The 16,839-nt window shown below is 46.4% G+C and overlaps 1 long non-coding RNA gene across 2 annotated transcripts in view; it reads right to left on the bottom strand.

The window, feature by feature from the left end:
• Positions 1-2,344: 2,344 nt before the first annotated feature.
• LOC132668750 (uncharacterized) overlaps positions 2,345-16,839 on the bottom strand; it is a 65,245-nt gene continuing 50,750 nt past the window's right edge. The window contains exons 2-4 of one of the 2 annotated variants that reach the window (XR_009605770.3): positions 7,915-7,998; positions 4,804-4,931; positions 2,345-3,336 (exon numbers count right to left, since the gene is read on the bottom strand). This is a non-coding gene — a long non-coding RNA (uncharacterized LOC132668750). Of the gene's footprint in view, positions 3,337-4,246; positions 4,932-7,914; positions 7,999-16,839 lie in introns of those variants that run through there. The other variant, XR_009605769.3, reaches the window with a different exon arrangement.

Here is a 16,839-nt window from a genome sequence, read left to right as displayed (position 1 = left end):
AGCAATTTAGGAACAGGATAATGTCTTCTATAAATGGGAGCTACCATTACAATATCATTTATTAACAGAAAAAAAGAACTTGGAACGAAACCCTGGCTTGGGGATGCTCTCTGTGTTGTGGTTCTGTATCTTCTTCCTTTGTGGCTGTCCTTGATGTTTACGTTCATGAGAGTTGTCCAGAATGTTATTTGGAAAAGGGAGGCACGGTGTAATTTGCTGAGTTTCGCAGGAAACAATCTAAGAAGCAAACAGTTTTGTTCTCGCGCGGGCGGCATCTTGTCTCGGTATTACATAGTCAAAGTGTGTCATTTCTAACAAATACCAGCAATTACTCTTGGAAATGGTATGCTTGTGTTTGTGCGGGAAGAGGTTTCTCATGTATCTGTAAAATGCGGATTTTTAAAGCTTCCCAGGTGATTCCATTTCATGCAACCAGGTTTAGGAAACACTGATTTGTTCAACCCCAACTAACACAATTATCTGCTCTCTGCCACCCCTGACAGATGGGATGGTCACTTTTATTTATTTACTTAATTTTTTTAATGTTTATTTATTTTTGAGAGAGAGAGAGAGAGACGGAGCACGAACGGGGGAGGGGCAGAGAAAGAGGAAGACACAGGATCTGAAGCAGGTTCCAGGCTCTGAGCTGTCAGCATCGAGTCCGATGTGGAGCTTGAACTCACGAACCGTGAGATCATGACCTGAGCCGAAGTCGGACACAACTGACTGAGCCACCCAGGCACCCCAGGGTGGTCATTTTTTTAAATGTTTATAAGCCAATCGAATTATTGGAAAGTTCTTTTTTATACTGAGTCCACTTTTTTATACTGAAGTCCACCACCTGCAATGCCTGTTTTCTACTTGATCCCCTTTGAAAGCTCTATTGGGACATTTAGCACATCCCATCCCAACAATGTCTCAACTGATCTTTACTTTATTTAGGAACTGACATCCATTACAGTCATCATCCTCAGGAGTAATGATGAGATTCGTCCCCTATGAAGATCTTCTGTATCAGACGCAGAGCTAGGGACTTTGGATCCCTTCTCTCGCATTCTCAACAAGACAGAGAAGTGAATTCTATTACCCACTCTTTCCCTGGCAAAGCCAGAACGGGGGCCAAAGCTACACTGTCGTGTTAGTCAAAGCTACAGCGGCCTGGCACCACTTGGTAGTCAGATCTGGGCATGGAATGTTTTAAACTGGGAGCTTCCTGATCTAGAACACTATATTGTCAGGTTTAAAGTGAGTAAGCATATCAGCGAGTCATTTGTTTTAGACGCAGCCTCAGGTCTGACTGGCTGGGTGATGCACCCTGGAAGACGCCAGCATGGGCCTGCAGAATGCATCACCCATCACATGCGTCCATCTGTAAGCGCAGGCCATTGGAAATGAGCTTGTCGGGCCCTTAAGCACAAGACAACAGTCTCAACAGAATAAGGGGAAGGATAGCGGGGCGCCTGGGTGGCTCAGTCGGTTGAGCAACTGACTTCGGCTCAGGTCACGATCTCACGGCCCATGAGTTCGAGCCGCGCCTCGGGCTCTGTGCTGAGAGCTCAGAGCCCAGAGCCTGCTTTGGACTCTGTGTCTCCCTCTCTCTGCCCCTCCCCCACTTGTGCTCTGTCTCTATCAAAAATAAGTCAAATATTAAAAACAACAAATAAGTGAAAACTTAATTTAAAAAAAGAACTGTAGCCTATAAGTCCAATGAATGCTCCCCAAAATACAGAAGAAGAGCTACACAGTGGTCTAACGTGCTCAACAACCATTCGTCTTACCTTGTACAACAGGCGTCATAAAACCTACGTGCTTCAGATATGTGCTTGGTGTTCGATGTGTCTTTGTCACTTAGCCATGAGTTAATTTCAGAGAGCTCCAAGATTTCTTTTTTTTTTTTAAGTTCATTTATGTATTATTTGAGAGAGAGAGAGAAAGCTCAAGTGGGAGATGGGGGGAGAGAGAGAGAGAGAGAGAGAGAGAGAGAGAGAGAGAGAGAGAATCCCAAGCAGGTTCCATGCTGTCAGCACAGACCCCGACACAGGGCTCGATCCCACCAACTGTGAGCTCATGAGCTGAGCCGAAATCAACCGGCGATCGCTTAACCAACTAAGTCACCCAGGCGTTCAGAGATCCACAGATTTCTGCTAGGATTTTATTTCATGGTAGTGCATCCTTAGGGACAATGATTCTACTGGAGATGCGTTTGTAACATGTGATTTTTTTCTTATAATTTACCGAGTAGAGTCAGGTGTGTTAAACGCTCGTTTACCTTCCGTTGTAGATATTGTTTCAAATTCTGTTGGATGGCTGTTTCAAAAGACAAATAAACGTGAACTCCAATTTATGTTTTTATTTTTAAGTGGCTTCAACAAATTGGGTCTTTCCTAATTGAAAGTTATTCGGTTTGATTACACAGCCTCAAGAACAATAGCAAAGTCAGTTTGCAATCACTTGATTTATTTCAAGTTTTCCCACTCTGCCGTTATTAAATTAATTCACCTTCTAATAAAAATAATTCCTAATGTTGAGAAAATACAGATAAGTAGAGAGAAGCTTTATTAAGATCATCAGTATTAAAACTAAATCCTTTTTTTCTCATTAAAGAAGATACAGTCAATTTAATTAATTCACATTAATCCCTAGTTGACATTAAATTCATCTAAAAATCTACACTCATAGAGATTATTAACACTAAGCCATAAAAAATGTTTAAAATGATTAATATATAGAAGAAACACAGTTCTAAAAATTCAAGTGATTATATTTTATAACGTTCTATAGGGGCGCCTGGCTGATTCAGTCAGCAGAGCATGTGACTCTTTCTCTCCAAGTTGTGAGTTCAAGCACCAGGTTGGGTGGAGAGATTACCTAAAAATAAAATCTTAAAAAACAAACAAACAAAAAAACCCACTCTCAGAGCACCTGGCTGGTTCAGTCAGTGTAGCATATGACTCTTGATCTCTGAATTGTGAGTCTGAGCTCTGCCTCAGGTGTAGAGATTACTTAAAAAAATAAAATCTTAAAATAAAATAAAATAATAAAAATACTTGTGATTTAGAAAAACAAGAAATCAGAAAAATATCTTTTCCTTTTTTTTTAAATTTTTTAAAATGTTTATTTACTTTTGAGAGAGAGAGAGAGAGAGAGTGCGCACACACAAGCAGGGGAGGGGCAGAGAGAGAGGGAGACACAGAATCCCAAGCAGCCTCCAGACTCCGAGCTGTCAGCACAGAGCCCGACACGGGGCTCGAACCCACAAACTGTGACATCATGACCCAAGCTGAAGTCAGATGCTTAACCGACTGAGCCACCGAGGCACCATGAAAAGTGTCTTTTCTAGAGAAAAAAAAAAAAAAATAGAAAATTTTACTAGGATATTGATTTAGGATTGATATTTCCTTCTACATTAACTGAAAGTGATCATGGTATAAAAATTGAGCCCCCTTGGGGCGCCTGGGTGGCGCAGTCGGTTAAGCGTCCGACTTCAGCCAGGTCACGATCTCACGGTCCGTGAGTTCGAGCCCCGCGTCAGGCTCTGGGCTGATGGCTCAGAGCCTGGAGCCTGTTTCCGATTCTGTGTCTCCCTCTCTCTCTGTCCCTCCCCCGTTCATGCTCTGTCTCTCTCTGTCCCAAAAATAAATAAACGTTGAAAAAAAAAAAAAAAATTGAGCCCCAAATTATTTTTATACCTACACCAGTTCAAGTCTCATTTTGAGAGACAGCTCTATCTTGTGAAGCTTTCTGATATTTTATTCCTTTTCTTTTTCTAGAAAAGGAAAATTATTATAAGATAATCAATAATTCACCTCCAACATTTTTACATCATTCCAGATTGTAAAGCTATCTATGGACCTCTAGTTACCGGTAGATGTCCGGTGACATATTTTGATTCTGGCTTTTTAAATCTGTTTTCAGGCTATAGGCCACTTAACAAAGACTGTCATCATGTGTGTTCAACCCTAATTTCAGACTGAGTTCTCATCCCAAGTCCATGCTGATCGGCTTTATAAGAGTTTAACTTTACTTAATGAGCTCCTTCATACAGGGTTCAAACCTTCTACCAGGGCAAGTCAAGCTGAACAGAATAACTGTCTTTTCAACGTACACTGACTTAAAGAACTCACCCTTCACATCAAATGACAACAACGAGAAACAGACTTGTATTTTATCCAGCTTTTCAACTGCATGATAAGCTCTGGAGCTAATTAATTTAATAGACTAAAAGATGCCCATTTTCTTTATTTACTTCTTTTTTTTTTTTTTTGTCTTGATCAACATTAGTGTGCTTGAACTGACACCTCTATTTTTCTTAGAGTTTTAAAGCTTCCTTTCATGTGGGAGAAAAATGGCTAAATATGTCAGGGTTTATCAAACAGAGCCTTGCTTTTTTGGCTGGTCCCTTTTGCCTTATCTAGCAAACACATTACCCTCTCCATCAAAATGTGGTCGAGCAAACAAGGCAGTAAAGCCCGCACACATAACCAGAGCTACCTTTAAACAGCCTCTAGACTCTTTAAACTCAGCTAGAAAGCTGATTAGGTCCCAGATCTTGCGTATTATCTTATTTTTGATAGCTGTGCTATGAAAAGGCAATAAAGAAAAAGCTGTCTAATAAGAAGGCAAGTTAAAGTGTCTGCTTACTTAAGAGGTACACTTAAAAGGAAGGAGGAAAAAAGAACTGTGTAAACTAGTAGAACTATTTGCAAATCTCAAAGGGAGCAATTGTTCAAAAAAAAAAAAAAGAATTTATTTGTGAGTTAAAGGGGAGCCACGATATTTCCTTAAATCTCAGCATTCACATACAGGAAACAACTTCGTCGTGGCGTATTTTCCTTTCTGGGGATATTCTCGTATCATTGTTTAGTACACTGTCGACAACTTTGAAGCTATTGTTTGTTCAAATGGGAGAAAGTCAAAGATTCCTTCCAGGCCTGTGGAATAACCACAAAAAGACACACAGGAAGTTATGTATATTTCACTGAGGTTACCTTTCCCTGATCTAAGAGTGAATTAATTAAAAGGTGAGAAAATACTTAACACTGAAACTGACTTGAAATATCTGAGATGCACTTTTCCTATCAAACACAGCAACGGCAGGTATTTAGAAGGAAATATGTCAGCCAATGAGCAAATTGCATGCCTGTTTATCTGCATCTTAAAGTCACTGAAAGTCCCAACTTCTTGGGACTCTACAGATTTTTGGTGTATGTGCAGAGTGGAAACAGACTGGCTTACCCCACGGAGCAGGTGGAAAAGAACAGATGTGAAAGGGATATGGAATGCTGATTTAAACAGATGGGGGGGGGGGTTGATTCTAGATGGCAAGGTCAATGTTAACATGTGTAAGAAAACACCAGCTCCTGTCTGGACATGTTTGCAAGATCTGGTTTGGGAAGTGACATAAAATGAAAACTATTCCTACCTGAGGTTCTGCGATCTAATTGTAACAAAAGCAAGTCATATTCTGTATCCTTGGAGGGTGACTTGGAGGGACTGGGGACGGGTGCTGTTAGCTGCCATTCAAGGACTCTGGTTCCATTTAGCCCAGATCTTGAGTTACTATCTGGAATGGCACTAGAGCAGCTCAAAAACATAAAGAAAGATATCCCATAGTTGAGGCAATGCTGATTTTATTCCCAGTCGAAACTGGCTTTGTCTTAATTCCAAAAGTCAACATGTGAGAAAAAATCAAACCCTGAAAAAAGTGTATTATCTAACTCTATTCCTTTTCATACCAAGACTCTAGTTTTTAATCAATATCCTAACATGAGGAAATGAGGAAACATCCTTTTCTGTTAAAAAAGAAATTTAAACTTGGGGCACCTGGGTGGCTCAATCAGTTAAAGGTCAGACTCTTGGTTTCAGCTCAGGTCATGATCTCACAGTTCCTGAGTCCAATCCCTGAGTCAGGCTCTGTGCTGACAGCGTGCAGCCTGCTTGGGATTCTCTCTCTCTCTCTCTCTCTCTCTCTGTCTCTCTGTCACTGTCTCTCTCTCTCCTTCTGCCTCTCCCCTGCTTACTCTCTTTCTCTCTCTTAAAATAAATACACTTAAAAAATTCTTTTTTAAACCTTTATTTTTTTTAAGTGTACTTGTTTATTTTGAGAGAGACAGAGACAGTGCCAGCAGGAGAGGGGCAGAGGGAGAGGGAGAGAGAGAATCCCAAGCAGGTTCCATGCCGTCAGCACAGAGCCAGACTCAGGGCTCGAACTCAGGAACCGTGAGATCGTATTATGGACGCTTATACCAAGAGTTTGACGCTTAACTGATTGAGCCACCCAGGTGCCCCTAAACTTTTAAAAAAAATTTTTAATGTTTTATTTATTTTTGAGACAGAAAGAGACAGAGCATGAGCAGGGGAGGGGCAGAGAGAGAGGGAGACACAGAATCCCAAGCAGGCTCCAGGCTCTGAGCTGTCAGCACAGAGCCCGACGCGGGGCTGGAACTCACCTACCATGAGATCATGATCTGAGCCGAAGTCGGACTGAGCCACCCGGGCGCCCCGTGCCCCTAAACTTTAAAAAAAAAAAAATTCTTTAATACATTTAAACTTGAACAGCTTCATAGAAGATAATTCCTAGCACATAGGAAAAGAATATCATAAAACCCAGAGGCTGTTAAAATTTGCCACGAAGGACTTAAGTACATAAGGCAAAATGGGGAGGCAGTGTGCTGGCACCCTTACCAAACCAGGGGCTAAGAAGTCACATAGCTGTTAGCCTTTTTAGAGGCTCTTAGCGGAATTTTCCTGTGACTCAGCCTACAAACCATTCAGTGGCGTGCCAACCACACCCTGCAGCAGCGTTTCAGCTTGACATTTACAAGGAAGGCGACTTACTGGGGCTCGGGAGACTGGGAGCAAGACAGTCATAGCTCGGCCCCAGGGACAGTTTTGCACTGCAGTTCAGCGCCTTCATAGAACCACTTCAAATACAGAGTTGAAGTTTTGGAGTCTAATCGCAACGCTGTGGGTGACCGTAAATAAAAGCACTATTGGGGCGCCTGGGTGGCTCGGTCGGTTAAGCGTCCGACTTCGGCTCAGGTCACGATCTCGCGGTCCGTGGGTTCGAGCCCCCCGTCGGGCTCTGGGCTGACGGCTCAGAGCCTGGAGCCTGTTTCAGATTCTGTGTCTCCCTCTCTCTCTCTGACCCTCCCCCGTTCAAGCTCTGTCTCTCTCTGTCTCAAAAATAAACAAACGTTAAAAAAACAAAAAACACTGTTGTCAATAACACAATGCGACCCTGATGCAAATGGTGGTCTGCGAGGATAGCAGATGCCAGCCTAGTAATAGATACACGGCGGACGCTGCCTTAGGAGGGTTGTGTCTTAACTCGCTCCTTACAGCAACCCCCGAGGCAGGCACTATTATAATTTCACTAGATGAGGAAACTGAGGGGCAGAGAATTGTAGTAACGTGTGCCCGGGGCTGCAGAGCTAAGAAGCGGTCAAACTTGAAACAAGTTCAGTCGCGTCGTGTCTGTGCGTGAGCATGTATTAAACACCGCAAAGGTGCCCCCTTGAAAAGAAATGGGAGCCCAGCCAATTTATTGGTCTCCCCGGAGACAATATAGGAAAGTATTTTTTTTTTTTGTCATTATTGGGGGTAATATACATTGCATTCTATTAAAGAAACCTGGTGGTGGATGGCTTTAAAAAAAGGTTGACGTTCAATGCAAACCAATGATTTGTAAAAACAGTTTGGGAAAAGGCTGCAAATTGATTTACAGCGTAGCTCAAAACTCCTTAGCTCACCTCATTAAAATGTGGAGATTCCGTTCACCACAAATTGGCCTTTCCTTCATCTTGCTTCATTTGCTACCTTAGGGCCCCCTGACTGACACTCTGTCATAGGTAAATATTTCCTTTGTCAGCCTACCCTCTTCTCTGTCTCTGTGGATGTTGTGTCTGTACTTACTTTTGATAATGTCTGTTTTTCTCCGCAGAAAGACGCATGTCCTGGAGTTTTGCAAATAGTTTGGGTCTTGTCACTGAACACCATCTAGGGATAAATAGCACCATCAAAGGATTGAAAAAAATTGCTGAACTTAGTATTGTCAGCAAAGAAGGTATGCCATCAGAGTCACCCACACCTGCCCCAAGTCTAAGGGACAATTAAAAGGAAATGGTCGCCGGAATGGAAAGTAGAGATCACATTTGATTAATCTCTTTACCATCATTATAAAGTATACAATCAAGCCAAAAGATGCATTTTTGTGAATAACAGCACGAAAGGGAGGGAAATGAATGAATGAGTAGATGAATGGATGAGAGAGTAAGAAAGTTTTAATTATAAATGTTGCCATTGTTGCTATCACTGGGATATACAAGAATTTTTCCTGCAATGTTAACCTAAGACCTGACGAGAAAAAATAATTACTTTAGATGCGCTGACTTATTTGGGGGGCAATTATGCACTTAACATCTTTTTAAAATGCTATGAATCTTCACCCTCCGGTGCAGCATTATATACTTATGCAATTAACCACACTGATAATGACCTTCCCATCTGATCTAGAATGACAAAATGAAACTCTGATCGACAAAGAGATTCATAACAGTGCTAAGGTGGCCTTTCCAGGCTTCATGAGTCATCCCAAGAGTTTCTGAAGGACAAACATAAAAGTAGCAAGCACAATAAACAACAGTATGTCTATTACTGAGAAAAGAACACACATTTGAAACTTTACTTTTATACACACACACACACACACCCGTTGCTAACCCGATTGATAGAAACCCAAGAAGATGCACCAAAAAACGTGTTCCATTTTTGGAAACACTATTTTTTCAAGCACAAATTAGTACCCATACCCATGCGTACTCTGTTGGTGTTAGTTTTTCAAAAGTCAAGGAGAAAGCTCTTTTCCTCCAGAAATCTCATAGGAAGTAATTATTCACTGGTCCGTCAATAGGTAGTGCTAATTTCACTAGGATGTGCCCAGATCATTAGGATCATTTACTTGAAAAGACCCAAATAGTATGAAAGTGTATGTATGGACAGTTTGTTCTTGTGGGGGGGGGGGGGGGAAGAATCGTTTTCTCACCCACGGGGTTGGGGGTCTGGGGCCATTGAATATTAGTAACAATCCAGTCTGCTGCCAGAGGAGGTTAGGAACCAATTCCCAGTGCAACCTCAGAAAACTGTAAAAAAAAAAAAAAAAACCCAAAAACCATTTTGTCTCCCTTCCTACTGCTTTCCACATCCCATAGCTGTTATTGAAAGAGAGCAAAGGAAAAGCAAAAGAGAAGCCCACACTATTTGACATTTTCACCACCACCACCACCACCACCACCACCACCACCACCACCACCACGACACCCAACCACCTTGCCACCCTGCAGCTAAGGAAATGTTAGCCCAGCCACAAATCAAAATGAATAATCTGATTACACTTGGGGCACCAGAGTAAATAAAGGTTGTGTGCCCTGTAATTACCCACACTGAACCATCTCAGGAGGTATTTAAAATATTTGGGGGTTGCAGGTGGAGAAAGGTTTCTTGGCCGTAGTTGTTCATTGAAATCTCTTACAGGATATTTTTTTTTTTTTTTTTTTTTGAAACCTAGCCTGTGATGCAGAGCCTGCTGGGCTAAATTATGAACCAAAGGCTTTGGGGTGGGAACAATCAATCAAAATACCTGGGGTAGTGTGTAATGTGCATGATCTTGTCAGCATGAGCAGGCTGCCCCTGAACACGGTCCCTCAGCAGGTTAAATAAATATGATACTATAGACAAACCGACAGGATCACACGGCTGCATCAATCAGCTGTTGATAAAATACAATCTTCCTTTAATACACGCTGAGAAAGTTATTTAACACTTACAAAACCTATATCCATTTCTTGTCCTTTTTTTTTTTTTTTTTTTTTTTTCTTTCCAAAGTGTTACTCTTTTCAAGAGCAGGGGAAAGAAGTTGAGCCATCTCGGGTGGAGGAAGGGGATTTAATGGACCCAAAGAAACAGACGCGGCAGCCTAACCCGGGCGGGGGGGTGTACAAATAACAGCCATGGGGGTGGGGGAACCGGCCGGAGCGTCCCCCTCCCCCGCAGAATGCAAACCATGCCTGAAGCTTTGCAGTGGGTCTCAAAAAAAAAAGTGGATACCCTTGTTGAAACTACCCCCGCAGGGAAGCCCCCGGGTGCACAAGCAAACGCGCGTTATTTCAATTCCGTTCTTATTTCAGCTCTGCAGTTTGCCTGCCTCTGGAGCAGATGAGAGAACCATTCCGGATTTATTGCGAGGCGGGGGGGGGGGGGGGGGGGGGGGGGGAGGGGGGGGATGGAGGGGGGTTGCTGGACAGGAAATCATTTAACAGGCGGGGGCGGGGTGGGAAGGGGGGCTCCAGTGAACTTAGAAAAGTGACCCCATAGACCCGGTGGTAAAGGGGTGATCGTGGCTGACTGCACACCGGTGAAATTTGGGGGGGGGGGGGGGTCAGTACTAGGGAAACAGGGAGACAACTGCCCTGAGTTCGCAGCGAGGGTGCTAAGCGCCTGTGTGCTCTGTGGCTTGAGAAAAAGCCCATCGGTGATTAAGGAGCCACTCTCCCCGCTTGCAAACAGGCGACAATGACAGGGGGTTGGTGCCAGGACCCTCCAGAGCGCCGGCCCAGGCTGGACCGTAAGTCGATGTTGACTTTAACCTTCGCCTGGAGCCCGCTGTCCCCCCACCCACCCACACGCGGCCGCCTGGCCTCTAGTGGAACCCCGGGGTCCTCTCCTCGGTCGCGCGTGGACCCGCGACACCGCGCGCCCGGGGCAGGGCCGGGCGGGGAGTGGCCGAGCGCCGGAGAGGGCGTCGGAGGCCAGGAGGGGGGGGAGAGCCCCGGGGAAGTGCCGACGGGCTGTCTCTTAACGAGTGCAGATTAATGTCCCATCTCACACTAAGCTCTCCTAAGTGCCGTCGCTCCAGCCCAAACACTGCGAGCGTGGCGAGGCGTCGCCTGCCACTCAAAACGCCGATCTTTCCCAGCCTGTTGAAATAACCCGCCGGGGCCGCCGGAGGTGCTGACGGCCACGTTTGTCAGCGCGCGGAGCCGCGCGGGACCCTCCTCGGCGGCGACCGGGGCTCGGAACCAATCCAACGCGCGCGAGCGCGGCCGCACTAGGCGCGGCTCCTCCCCCGGCCACGCACGCCCTCCCCTCTGGTTTCCCGAAGATTCGCGCGGGGAGAGGCTGCTTTTGGGGACCCAGGGGTCTGCGACGGGGGCGACTTAGGTCGCCGAGAACCGCTCCTTGCCCCGCACTGTCGCAGGCTTGCCTGGGCGGCCTGTGCCACGTAGGCGCAGAAGGCGACAGATGGAGACCCGGCAAAGAACCGGACCGGGACGGCCGGCCTGCACGGACCCCCTCGGCCCCAACAGGCCCCAGTCCCCCGGCAGACTCCCTGCCCACGCCCCACGTCCAACTCGGAGGCTCAGTCCCCTGGGCCGGAGGCGGGGAGGGATCCAGGTGAGGGAGGGAGGAAAGGAGGGATCTGGCTCCCCTATGAGCGCTTTCCATCCTGGAAACTCGCTTGAGGTCCCCTCCCGACCCCCGACCCTCTCCCCCCCTCCCCCGGGTGCGGCTTCAGCTCGCGGTGGCGGCGACCCGGGCCTCGGGGACGGGGGGAGGCGCTGGAATCCTTGCAGCCTTTTTGGAGACTTGGCGCTTTCAAGAGCTCTTTACCTGAAACTGACACCCGCAAGCACTCCCCGGGGACCTGTTGGGCAGATGGAGTGGCAGGGCCAGGCGGGGCCTGTTGGCGAGACACGGGGACATTTGTCATGGGTGACCCGGCGCCTCGGCTTCTGAGCCCACGCCGGCGCGGGGAGGCCCGCGCTAATGTAATAAAGCGAGAGCGACAAGAGGAAAGGCCTCTCTCGCCCCGGGGCCGCCACATGCTCACTCCGTTTTACTGTCAGGGCTGGTCGAGGCTGTGGCTTCATTTCATATTCCATTAATATTTACAGCAGCTATTGAATTTCCCATTACAAAGTTCACCATACACACTGCTAATATGAAATTTTAATAGTATTGTGCACATTATGAAAAGTCCCACCATTAAGAGGGGACGCGGGAGGGTCCTAGGGAGAAGTTGCCCTGGGAAGTTATCCTCCACTGAACGCTTGAAATGCCCCCCAACGCCCCCCTCCCAGGTCATTACATGAATTCATTTGCGACTATTACCATAAAGACGCGAAACGGTGGGCATTTTATCAACACGGAAATCAGAAGCGAAGGAGGGAGGCAAGTGGGTAAAAAGCCCGCTGGTTAAATTGAGTTTGCAAAGTTGTGCGTGTCGGTGCTTTGCCGTGACTTACAGATGTTTGTACACCGCCGCAGCTAGGCGTCCCTGGGGGGCAAGGGGGCGCCTGAGGAACCGGCAGAAGTTTCCAGGTTGGGCTGGGTTCTGGCCGCAGCCGGTCCGAGGCGGAGGCTCCAAGCGCCGGCGGGGCGGTGGGTGAGGCCGCCCTCTCCTCCCCGCTCCCCTTCCCCGTACGCCTGGCTCTAAGCCCTAGAAGTTCCCAAGGCTGCAGTCCTGGGGTGGCCTCGGGGGGAGGGGGAACCTCCCCCGAGAACCGTGTCATCTGTTTGGCAACTTCTCAGAACTGGCACCCTAAGTTCGGGTGGCTCTCTGGCAGGAAGATTGCCCTGAGAAACGTGGTTCCCTTGCCACGTGTTTTGCAACGGAGCAGCGAGGGGCAAATGCTACCCTGGAGGGAAAAGGAGAGGAGGGGGAAGGAAGAGAAGGAATGTGGCCTGGACCGTTGGAAGGGCTGGTGCACACCCCGTAACCCCAAGGTCCCGCCGCCCAAAGCGGCCCGAGGGAGGCAAACCCAGAGGCTCCAAGACGGCAACACCGAGCCCTAGGATACAGTTTGTCTCGACGGCCCCTCGAGAGCTGCACAGTGCAGCCCGGGGGGGGGGGGGGGGGGGGGGCTGGGGCTGGAGATGCACCGTCTGCTGCAGAGGGGCAGCGAGGGGCGGGGGGCGTCCCCTTCGGCCAGGGCTCGCAGGCGGGTGGGTCCGTGCGCCCACCTTCCGCTCAGGTCCGAGCCCCGCCCACCTGGGTGCCGCCCCCAGGCCGCCCTCCGGAACGTGTCGCCTTCCCAGTCTGTGCCAGCATAAGGACAGTCAACTTCCTGGAAGACCCAACCGGCTCCGAACCCCTCTTGCCTCTCGCATTTAACCCCATCCTAGAGTGGATAGTCAAAACAGAAGGAAAATCATACGTATTTGATTTTGTTGGGGGCGCGCGCATGGTGTCATAGCGCTAGGCTGCACTAGGCTTTCACACCCCCTGCCCACGCACCCTCACACCACCCCCTTCCCACACTCCTGGGGTGTAAATTAGGGGCAGTACTTTAGGCGCCACGGCGGGGTCTTAATAGGCTTGTTTCTGCCATGAGACGGCAATTTCTGAATCTTTAGGTTACTTCTCAGCCTCAGGAAAATGACAGTGACAGAAGGTAAAGATGGGTGACATTTCCACAGCACGATCTGGTGTCGGGTTTTTTTTTTTTTTCTGGGTTTTTAAAAATTATTACTATTATCATCATTCCCCCAATTTTGTCTGTTTTTTTTTTTTTTCCCTTCAGCCCCTAAATGTGTCATGCTTTGTCACATTCTCTGTGTGTGTGTTTAGAGAACATTTGAATAAAAGGCTCGATGCCAGGTATTGGTGACACAGGGGGTGGAATTTTCAGCCGCTCCACAAAGAGTTGGCCGCCTCTATTTGCATAAGGTCAGAGTAGTGCTTCTGATAGAACTTTAGCAGCATCTCTGTCTCTTAGCAACACTCTTGCACTCTTGGTCCCCGCATTAAATTGACTGGTCCCTTCCTTTTCTTCCTTTCATTGGGAGGCTTACAATAAAATGTCACCCTTCCAACCTGTGCCTGTCACCCAGTAGGTCATCTGTATCTCCCCCTTCCCCCTCCCCCAGCTCCTCCCCTCCCCCTCCCCTTTCTCTCCAGCTCCAATTAGAGAAGGAGATGTTTCATTTGGTGGAGTCCCAAAACTGTCTCATTTCATTGTGTTAATTCATATTAATACCATTTCTCCCTTTGTTAGTATTAAGAAAAAGCCCTCGTAAACAGAGGCGCGATAAAGAGCAAATTGCCAGCACCTGCCAGACAACGGGCCTGCGAAAGGGTAATAAGGCGAGTGCAGAGAGAGAGAGAAAGCGAGGTTTGGGTCAGCCTCCCCACCCATTTAGTTGATGCAAGGTTGAGTGCAGCCGGAAAACCCTGGAAGCACTTGGAATGTGCCGGGCAGCCTCTTGGCTCTGCGATGGGACACGGTGACAGGATCCAGATGCTGATAGGTGGTGTTAATGGAGGGTCACGTTTGGACAATAGTATCCATCACTCGCCTCCTGGCTCCTCTGTCAGATGGAGTCGTTTCTGACTGCTCCATCACTCAGGTTTGGGATAGATTCAATTATTACCTTCACCCTGGCAACGGGATATACGAATCTCTGCCCAAAGGACGTTGTTATTATTGGTATTAATTATTATTATTGCTGCTGCACCTCTCTCCCTTTGTTCCTTTTAAAACAAGAAGCTCCTAAGTGTTCAAAAACCCCTTCCTATTTTAGCCTAACCAACAGCCGCCCAGTTACTCAAGCCCATGGGATAATGGCCGCTTAATTAACACAAAGAAACTTTTGTGTGCATGCCTGAATGATTATTGCTGATTTTTATAATATTATCAGTTGCCTAAATTAAATCGTCTCTGGATGTCTCCCCTGGTCTTGGGAGAGTCCAACTTAGGGTCTTGGCGCTCTCCTTAAAAGACAGTGAAGAACTCATTTCCATCAGGTTGAAGATCAAGAAAACCAAAATCCCGGGACGCTTTTCGTAAAGGGAATTGGGAATCAGATGTAAGGTGTTGCTGAAGTCCCTTTACACTCTTGTCTCTGCTCTCCTGGACAGAGAAACTGAACCTTTTCTCAGAAGAGTGGTTTGTTTTCTTTAACACCCCCTTGAGTGGGGCAACTGGGAACGTAAAACACCCTGCTTTTCCCTGGTATTTTCACAAACCCTGGCTTCGCTTTCTCCTCTTTTCTGCCTAGCTTGCACGCCCTGCAATTCCTGCACTGTATTGCTAGATAAATGTGCAGGTAATGGGGTCTGAGAAAAGCAATCAGGGTTAGAAGTCAACTAGCTCCTCTTTAATAATTCACGTGTCATATTTCTTCCACTATGTCAAGTTTGCTAAAGAAGATGGACAGGGGCTGACGGGCAGCCACTTGAGTTTATTATTCTCAGCCTCAGAAGGGAGGAAAACCATAAAAAGAGATGTTCCCGCTCTTCTTACAAAGGGGCTCCGCCAGTTTGAGGCTTCCTCAGAATTCTATGTTGTCTTGCTGACCCTGCTTTCCAGTTCTGCAAGCTGACTGGAAGATTTGTAAAGATGGGACAGGGGAGCCAAAAAATATTCCTGGGGACTTTGCGGATTTCCATTTACCTCTCCTTTCCTCCTCACTAGTGCCTTCATACTTATTCTCTTCCCAGTGGCAATTCTGTTCCCTTTTTTTTTTTTTTTTTTTTTGCCACAGTACAGAACACCTCTGCCAGGTCAATTTCAGTCAGTTACAGATGACAACTCTTGTTGTAACTTTCTTACACATGACCTTTCTCCCTTTTACAACTTTTTCCCTCCTCCCGGGGCACTGTTTGTGACAGCTTCGTGTATCTTCTACTTTTAAATCTCTCTGTCCTCTTTCTTTTTGGAAGGGTGTGTGGGGGGGGGGAGGGTTGAGATATGTGATTTTCTTCACTCAATAATTGGTTCTTTCCAGAAAGAGGGAGGGGCACAGTATAGAGAAATCAATGAAGTTTTAAGCATATTTAAGTTTGGTTCTGGAGAACAAGTTGGTGTGTGTGTGTGTGTGTGTGTGTCCAGATTCCAAAAAGGAAGAGAGAACAAAAAGATAAATAAAGATTGATTCTTAGGTGGTGAGACTGTGCCCCAACACAGAAATGAGCATCATGTTTACGCAGTTTTCATTCCCCTATGGCTCCTGTTGCCTCATCAGATTTCTAAGCATTCCACTCTACACAGACCAAGCCCGGGAGTGATTTCGTTTACAATTTCTCTCTCCCAATCTTTTCAAAAAGCCAAACATTAGAGGAAAGTTTATCCATCGTGGGGGCTAAAACTTTTTCTACGGGTTACTTTTTCCATGAAAAGAACCCTAGAGTTCTGCAAACCTTTTAGCTGATTGGTTGTTGATGGCCAGGCGGATAAAGAACAAGCATTTTGCATGTTTCAGTTCTTAAGAGTTTGCCAACAAAAATAACCCAGTAAACCGGTCTTTGGGGGAAATATAGTTTCATCTTCAAGGTACTAATGGCACACGTCATGACAGAAAAATAGTATCTCCTATCCTATTCATTCTGTAACTTCAGTGCTATAAAAATTATCTATTTTAGGCGCCTTTTCCACTCAGTTTAGTGGCTCTTTAAATTCAGCGTCTTTTCTGCAGCAGGTGCCCACCGTGGGCACTCACGACTTGCTTTTCAGCCTCAGTTGTTACAATATGAACCTTCCCAACTTGTAGATCTATTTGTCTGTCTGACAAAGTGGTTGGGGAGGGGGAGGGACGTTTAACCGAAAGTTCCAGTGGAACAGCAAACAATGGTTTATAAAAAAAAAAAAATCAGGCATATTTGACAAGAGAATAAATAGTTTTGGAAAAAAAACTAAGTAAAAGATTGTATTGAAGTTAGAAAAACTAACTTGGGTTTACACCGGTCTTGTTGCATGGTGTGGGGGAGGGGTACAATGTGCCCAAGACCGTGCTTCCAAGAAACTGTCTATTTAAAACCACTCCCTACAACTTTTTCGGGTT

Source organism: Panthera onca, chromosome B3, assembly GCF_046562875.1.
Source record: "Panthera onca isolate mPanOnc1 chromosome B3, mPanOnc1 haplotype 2, whole genome shotgun sequence".
Classification (NCBI taxonomy): Eukaryota; Metazoa; Chordata; class Mammalia; order Carnivora; family Felidae; genus Panthera; species Panthera onca.
The sequence above is the reverse complement of the archived record's forward strand: the minus strand, read 5'-3'. Positions and strand labels throughout refer to the sequence as shown.